Source organism: Halichoerus grypus, chromosome 4 (assembly GCF_964656455.1).
Source record: "Halichoerus grypus chromosome 4, mHalGry1.hap1.1, whole genome shotgun sequence".
Classification (NCBI taxonomy): domain Eukaryota; kingdom Metazoa; phylum Chordata; class Mammalia; order Carnivora; family Phocidae; genus Halichoerus; species Halichoerus grypus.
Genome location: NC_135715.1, coordinates 185358981 through 185367712, shown reverse-complemented (window position 1 = coordinate 185367712; position 8732 = coordinate 185358981).

Here is an 8732-nt window from a genome sequence, read left to right as displayed (position 1 = left end):
GAGATAATTGGGGAAACTTGAATAGGGACCGTCTATTACATAATATGATTGTGTCCCTGCTACATTTCCTGTGTGCAATGATGGGATTTTGGTTATATAAGGGAATTATCCTCCTTTTTGTAGAAGCAAGCTAAGTACTTAGGGGTGAAAGTGATCTTATGTCTGCAACTTACTTTCAAAGCATTCAGCAAAAAAAGGTGTGGATATACATATATATGTGTAGCTAGAAAAAATTGGTGAAAGGTAAACGGGTATTTGTCTTTCAACTTTTTTGCAAGTTTGATATTTTGAAAAATTAGAAGTTTGTAATAAAACCCAGCTTTCAGATGAATGCTAGGACAAGACTTCCCACTGGCCTAGTCATTGGGACTCCCTCCTTGGGAAAATTAGAGAGTGTCTGTCTTGAAGACATAGGCGTAATCTTTTCTGGCCGCATTTTCCTGTGTGTCTTCTTTATGGACATCTGGTCCACCAAGGTAAGTAAAATCATTCTGTACACTTGAATTATATTTGGTTTTGCTTTACAGTTCCAAGAAGAGCTAATGTTTACTAGGTCCCTGAATCATGATACGACTAATGCGCTACTGTATTTGGACACTAGGACTGCCTTGAGCAGGCTCAAGAAAGAGTGCAATGAAAAAAAGCGTATGTTTATGTTGTGGAAATTTCACAATTATGTGGGAAGAACAAGGAGTCTGTGTGAAAGCCGCTTTCCTTCCCAAGAACATCCAATCTCCCTGTCACACATGCCTGTAATCATGACTCAGACCCTTGGTCCCCTCAGGGAAACATAGAAAGTAGGAAGTTAAGATCTTTTTACTGGGTGATCCCTAAAGAAGTAACAGAACAATTAGACAACTAACAGTGTCTAGGTTGGTTTGGATTGTCTTACATCATGTCAATAGCGGACTACAATTTATTCTTTTCTTTGCCACTCAGAGCAGATGGAGATGATCATGCCACAGGAAGGATGAATGAGATGGAATGCCAGTTCTTGGGGACAGAGGAAATTACTGTCACACAGTAACGGGGAAGGGGGGTAGGGGGTGTTCAAAAGATGAATCCATCCCTAACGGCAGTTGCATTAAGGGATGGCACGTTGGTTTCTTTTCACCTGCCGATTCCCATTGTTTGATGAGGACTGGTTCTGGAGGACAAGGTTAAGATGGATTCCTGGCTCAGGGAGGCAGAGGGCCCTGGCTGATTAGTGACATCTGTGTTACGATTTTTGAAAGACCATCTTGGCGTTCATGTCACACGGCCATCTTTGAATTCCCAACACAAACTAAACTGAATGCTGGAAAAACACTAAAGTCTTCAAAAAAGCATTTGTTAAAGTAGTGATTATAACAATATCTAATATCTGTGAAGCACTTACAATCGGCCAGGCAGTAACCTGAATGCTTGGTGTGTATTAACTTAATTGATCCTCATGACGATTGATGAGGTAAATGCCATTATTATCGTGCTCATGTTACAAACAAGGAACTGAAGCCGGCTTCCTCAGGTCTTTCCTCACCTTAATAGTAAGCCCTTTCTGGCTATCCTATTTCAAATTTCAACCCCCATCACTCTTCTCTGCTTTAACTGTCTCATTGGCACCTGTCACCGGCCTGACCTTATATGTAAGTATGTTAGTTATTGTCTGTCTCTTCTCACTGGGATGTAAGCTCCCAGAGAGCTGGGGTTTTTTGTTTGTTGGTTGGTTTGGTTTGGTTTGCTTACTGCTATATCTCTAGCAACTTTTCTAAGTCACTGCTTGGCACTTAATTGGTGCTCAGTAAATAGTTGTGGAATGAAAGAAGGAGGCTTAGAGTAGTTAAATCCCTTACCTTGAAGGTCATACAGCCACGTAGTGGTGAAAGATGAGGGGACAGGGGAGACCTCATGGTTGGCTTTCTGTTGGGATGTTGACAAGGATGCCGAATATGACAAAGAGCCCTTGAAACTACAGAGAATCTGAGGTTTACAGATTTTGAGAGGAAAATATAGAGGGGGGGACTGGTCTTCACACCAAAGAGGCTTCCAAACTGACAAAGCAGGAGCAACTTGGGTAAGAGGTGCTAGGTGGCCCACACTGTGGGGCTTCCATTAAAGACAGGTGAAGCTGGTATTCACAGCTGGCTGAGATGGGGACAAAAGTGGCCTCTGGGGGCACCCAGAGCCATGTGGATGCCCAGGCTGTCACAGTCACACCCCTGTCTCTGAAGATTTTTTTTGTCTCAAGAACAAATAAATTGGGAGATGTTGACAGTGCACAGAAACTTCTAGGCTTCTGCCAATGACGTGGAAAGAAGGGAAATAAGACTGTTGTCTGAAAGCTAAGGTTTAAAATCCACAGATAATGGCCCATAAGAGCACTAAGGCAAGTCCCCTTCAGGAGCCGGAATGGCTCCCGGGCCAGAACAAGGGCTTGGTTGTCATTGTGAGAACACTGAAAAAGGACTGTTATGGATGGGCCATTGGCAGCTCCATCTACACTCTGTAGGGGGTGGGTAGGCTGGGGAGACCAGGCCCAAGGGTACACAAAGCAGACCTGATGCTAGTGACAGCTATTGTGGACACGATTGTCGAGCTGTGTAGCAATGGTTGTGAAATACTCAAGTCACAGAACTTGCTCAGAAGCCTTCTGGTTATGATTTTGCTCCCTGGGGATCTCGGCTCCAATGAGACAAGGCCTGCTCATCAGAAGCCCTCGGGCCTACAGCCTTGGGAGCTGTGGTTCTCAGAATGAGCTTGGCTAACGTGAGCGCCATGAGGCCCACCCACCAGATCTTGGAACCTCCAAGAATGAGGACCTGCCTTGGGAATCCTCCCAGGGCAGGTGGCTCCGGGAGACCCAGCAGACCATCAGCCCTCTCTTCTGGTCGTGTGTAGATTCAAACTTACTCACGTTCGTGGTCTTTGACGGGGTCTACACTGGGCATTTGTAGCCTGGATGTATCTCACCTGTACAGCTTCCTGGGTGATCCTGCCTTCAGTGCCCTCATTACAGTCCCAGAGACCCAAGATAAACAGGCCTTTACCAGGTTGTCTTCCCTGATAGTGTCTATGAAGCTGTGTCAGTTTCCTCTGGCTGCTGTAACAAATGACCTCATATTCGGTGACTTAAAACACCACAAATTTATTATCTTACAGCTCTGTAGTTAGAAGTCCAACACAGGTCTTACTGGGTGAAAACCAAGCTGTTGGCAGGGCTGCATTCCTTCTGGGGGTTCCAGGGGGAGAATGCCTCTTCCAGCTTCCAGAGCCTGCTCTGCCTGACATCCTTGGCTCAGGGCCCCTCCCTCCATCTTCAAAGCCAGCAACATAGGGTTGAGTCTTTCTCATATTGTATTCCTCTGACTTTCTCTTCTGTCTCCCTCTTCTGCTTTTAAGGACTTTTGTGATTATTGGGCCCACCTGGATAATACAGGCGAATCCCCCTATTTTTAGGGCAGTTGATTAGCAACTTAATTTCATCTCTAAACTTGATTCCCCTTGCCATGTGACTCAACACATTCCCAGGTTCTGGGAGTTAGTAAGGGGATATCTTTGTGGGGAGGGTGTTATCCTGCCCACCTCAGAAGCCCTGAGGAATGCTCCGTGATCCACAAAACCTTCCTGGTTGCTGCTGGTGTCTCTCCTTCCTCACCTCTGGCCACTTCAGAACCAGCTTCCCTGGGGCATCCATTCTCCCTGAGCCCCTGCAACCCAAGGGTGGGACCAGGCATCACTGAAATTCCCCAATGATGCTCTCCCTCAGGCTTCCCCCTCTCTGTAGGCCTACTGCCCCATAGAGGACTCACCTTTGACCATTTGTCTCTACCTGAAGTCCTGTACCCCCCTCCATCCCCAGTTTAATCTTCTCAGGACCCAAAGATAGGGGGAAACATTCTTTCTAACTCTCACTTCTTAGCTTCCAGGCCATTCCAAGCTATATCTGGTGCAAAGTGGAACTGTAGACGTTTATATTACTTGGGGTCAAAGGGTAGGCTATTTTTAAGGCTCTTGATACATGTTGCCAAATTGCCTTCTAGAAACCGCCTGAGAAGGTCCTTCTCCCTAGACCTCTGCCAGCACTAAGAATTGCCATTTAACAAATCTCTGCCAATTTAACATGAAAAAAACACCTCATTTTCATTTTCAGTTCTTTGATTACATGTGAAGATGTGTTTTTAAAATATACACATTACCTCTTTGAATGGGATGAGCAATAATGAAAAGCTTATTTCAAATGTCGTTAAGTCTCTATTTAGATATGAGAAAATTTCAATTCATATGAAGAAGGAAGGTGTTGTTATCTGTGCCACCTTTGTTATGAGAGTTTTGGCTAGGGGAGGGGAAAGGAGAAAAATGAGAGAAAAGTGAGGAACAAGAATGGAAAGAGCAGAAGAAATAAAAGTGGGAAAGAAGAGATAATAAAGAAGAGATAAAAAGGATAATACTCAGAATTGAGGGGAAAAAAAAAGGTTTTCTCTCTTAAATGGAGTACAGAAAAGGAAGGGCAGAAAAAAAAAGTATGAATTGATCTTTTCATGAGACTCTTCAAATAAATTGTAAATAGTACAGTGAACTAAAAAAAAAAAAAAAACAAAAAACCAAAAAACCCCTGAAGACATCAAATCCAGCAACAGACTTGGTGTGAGTGGGAAAGGTGGGAGGGAATGTGGAATGGGTCCTCTTTCCCCTGAGCTGAAAATACAGGAAAATCCCTAATTATACCTTGCAACTTAGATGCACTCTTCCCGGATTGTGCTCGAGCTCTGGGATTGGGTTCTTGTCCTTCACACTGGAGCACACCTGGCTCACGTCTCAGATACGGCTGGCTGAGGTTCAAGGTTGGCGGCTTCTGCACACCTCATGACTTCCATCTCCCTGCATTGCTGTTTCCTACCGCTGGTGTCAATGCTTTCACTTTTCCATTCACAGTCATAAACCGATAAAGACTAACCTCGGTGAAATAGTCCCATGACCAGCAAAACTACAGCGGCACAGACCAAAACTACAGCAGACGCACTATTGGTTGTTGGCCGCCAGGCAGGTGCTCGAGGTGAGAGTTCCGAATGGCCATTGGACAGCTAATGGCTCTCTCCGGGTTGGGGGTGTAAAAGGGGCAGAAGCTGTTGGTCTGTCTGGTGGCCAAGGGTGATGAGGCTGCTGGAAAGCTGAATATACCAAAATCAACGACGGGAAAGTTGATAGTAGATTAGGTCAACCACAGTTAAGCAGGAACCTCTGTCAGTTCCTACTTACTTTGTGGGGTTCACTAAAATAGGTGACTAAGGTGTTTGGTTTGGGAGCGCGTCTCAAAGACCTTCAGTAGAGTCCTAAAGAATCACACTGAACACCCACCTGCCGTGACGCTGACTGGCCCAGGAGGTCCCCAAGGGCCCGGGGGGCCAGTCCTGTTTGCTTGTGTCACTGCCAGGGGAGAAAATACCCCCTGGCTGCAGCCTGGTCCAGGTGTGGTCAGCAGCCGGGCCCCACCCCGCCTCCCCGGGGACACCGTGCCACCAGAGTCAACTCCCACCAGCCTTTTTCCACGGATTTCATCCCTCCACTGACCTCATGTCATCTCAGCCCAGTACTTCAGGGGATGTCTGTTCTGTTAAGGATATTTCAAAAAAAAAAAAAAAGATTTTATTTATTTATTTGTCAGAGAGAGAGAAAAAGAGTGAGAGAGAGAGAAAGAGCGAGCACAAGCAGGGGGGAGCTGCAGGCAGAGGGAGAAGCAGTCTCCAGCCTGAGCAAGGAGCTCTGTGCAGGACTTGATCCCAGGACCCCAAGACCATGACCTGAGCTGAAGGCAGATGCTTAACCGCCTGAGCCACCCAGGGGAAGTACACTTTTTTTTTTTTTTTTTTAAAGATTTATCTATTTATTTGAGGGCGGAGGCAGAGGGAGAGAGAGAATCTCAAACAGAGCAGACCCCCCTCCTGGGGCTCAGTCTTATTACCCAGAGATCGTGACCTGAGCTGAAATTAAGAGTCAGATGCTTAACTGACTGAACCACCCAGGCGCCCCTGTTAAGGACACATTTAATGCAACTGCCATGTGCCATCATCATAGGAAACAAAGTCAAAAGTCAGTCTTTAGGGGCGCCTGGGTGGCTCAGTCGTTAAGCGTCTGCCTTCAGCTCAGGTCATGATCCCAGGGTCCTGGGATCGAGTCCCCCATCGGGCTCCCTGCTAGGTGGGAAGCCTGCTCTCCCTCTCCCACTCCTCCTGCTTGTGTTCCTGCTCTCGCTATCTCTCTCTGTGTCAAATAATTAAATAAAATCTTAAAAAAAGTCAGTCTTTAATATCATCTACCACCCAGTTCATACTCAGATTTCCCCCCAGTTGTCTCAAAAGTGTCTTTTTATAGTTGGTTTATTTGAACCAGGTCAGAACTCAAATGAGAGCACCTTTGGAGGGAAATGCTTTGAATTCTCTTAACAGTCTACCCCCCTTCCTTTCTTTTCACGTCCTTGGTTTGTTGAGGAAACCGAGTCACTTGTCTGGGAGGACCTGCTCCATGCACAGCAAATAACTGGAATCCTCTCTCCAGTTCACCCCCTGGAAATGCTCCATACCCAGGGCTGCCTCCCTGAACCCCCTCCCTCTCTGGCTCTCCCTCTCAAATCCCAGCCACCCGACCGCACTCCCCGGGATGTGTTCTGCAGGGCTTTCCTCTCTACCCCCACTGTGTTTTGCACAGATCACCTGAGCCTCCGGCTCTTCTTTAGTGTTCTCTCTGCTTGCCGTTGGCCAGGATCAGTGACCACAAAGGAGACCCTGGGGCCTGAGCCAGCCGCACCCTCCTTCCCTTAGAGGCTGGTGGAGGAAGCGGTGCAGGCTCCAGCGAACACGGAGGAGGATATGGGGACATCTTATCTGTGCGGATATCTGCCTTCTGCACCAGGGGAGCGCCTGTGGTTGGGATGCAGTCTTAATTCAGCGCCACACTGTGTCTGAACGCCTAGTGCTGTGCCCATCGCCGGCAGGGCATCTAGAAGGATGCCCCGTGTGACCACAGACAGTGGGCCTTCTGTGTCCTCTCTGAGACAGTGGCCTGTTCCTGAGGAGTCGTGGCGGGCAAGCCCGGTGTAAATTTGTGACAGAGCGTTCAGGTACATTCTTCCCACTCCCGAGAGAGTCTGAACGTCTTGGCTGACATCACGCAGTGTGAGTCACTCCCGGGGCCCCCGCTCACGCACGGTATTCTCACTCTTGCTCTGAGGGGTAACTCTCGTGCCGTGGCACAGTCATCTCGGCTGTGGGCTGTGGATGTTTCCCTCTGAACTAACCGCAGTGGTTACGGGAACCATGTCCCCTCCAGTCCCCTCTGTAAGCTTTCTTCCCTTTGCCTCCAAACTTGTGGGGTTCCCCCCCACCGGGATCTGAGTCTTCATGCTCATGAGGCCGGGACACATCCCTGCTCATAAACTCAAGTGTGACAGGACCATAGCGTCTTCATTTTTTCCCAGGACTTAACTTCTGTTTTGAGGACCCCAGTCCTGGTTAACTCGGGATTCTCCTCTGTCCCCAGGATTGCATGCGTATGGGGGTGAGGCTGTGTAGGGAGTGTGGGGCCCGTCAGCCTCCAGTCCTTGGGACTTCTTTGATCCATGCTGAGTGGCATCCACAGAGATGCCTGGCCCCACGTGGCCTGGGCCATCGGCTCCCACAGGCTGTGTTAGCCCATCCCCACTCCTTCTAGCTTGGACGCTCAATGTCTTCCTCCCCCCTCATGAGCTCAGGGTTCCGCTGTGGTCCCTGATGTAGAACCCCCAGGGCTGACAGCGTGAGGCACCTCATGGTTTCCCACGCCTCCTTGGGTGTGCGGGGGTCAGACAGGTGCTCCCATGCCAGGCTGGGCCGCTGGGATCTCTGGGAGGCTCGACAGACTGCCCCTGTCTCTACCTGGGCAGGGGGAACAACCCCACCAGCCTCGCTTTCGGATCCCCACACCCTACCCGGGGCTCTGTCATACCCTCCCCTTGGGGCTCTGTTCCTTCTGTGGGCACGAGGGAGGCAGGCACCGGGCTCCTTCTCAACGACGTGCCGGCATCTTGGGTTGTTTGCAAGGAGCCCTTATAATGAGGTCAGTGAGGTCAGGAGGGGCGGGGAGGTCAGTGAAGAGATGGCAGAGGAAAGATGGCGGCCCTGGGGACTTGAGAATTGTTGGACAGCAGCTCCGAGCCATGGGTGGTGGTGTGCAGGAGCACGTGACCCGGGGGTGGCCGGAGGGGTTCAGGATTCCTTGGGCATTTGCTAGGAGACAAGGAAAGATCTCGAGGAGAGACTTAAGGGTCAGCTGCTCTTGCGAGGAGAGTCCACTAGATTCTAGTGGACTCTAGGATCTAGGGATCTAGGAACTCTAGGACTCTAGGATCTAGGAACTAGGGAACAAGGTTCCCTAGTCCCGGTTGTTAAGCTCGAAGAAGTTCTAGGAAAAACCATTTGGTCACAGGTGGGAGAGAAGTTGATTCATCCCTCCCCCCATCAGGTTTGTCCCTGCCCGGTGTCTAGTCTCTGGTAATTTCCATCACTGTCCCGGGAAGGCTTCTGGAGGTCCGTCCTGAAATCCCAGTAGCACGAGGATATTACTGTGTGAGTGACAGATGACAGAAGGGGTCCAAGTGGAGAGGTCTTTCTCAGTTGTCCTTACTACTAGGCCTGGGGGAGGAAGGCAGGGAGAACAGGGGCAGCCTGAGGCACCCCATGCCTGGCTCACCATGTCCCAACACAGAGCCCTCTTGCCAGCTG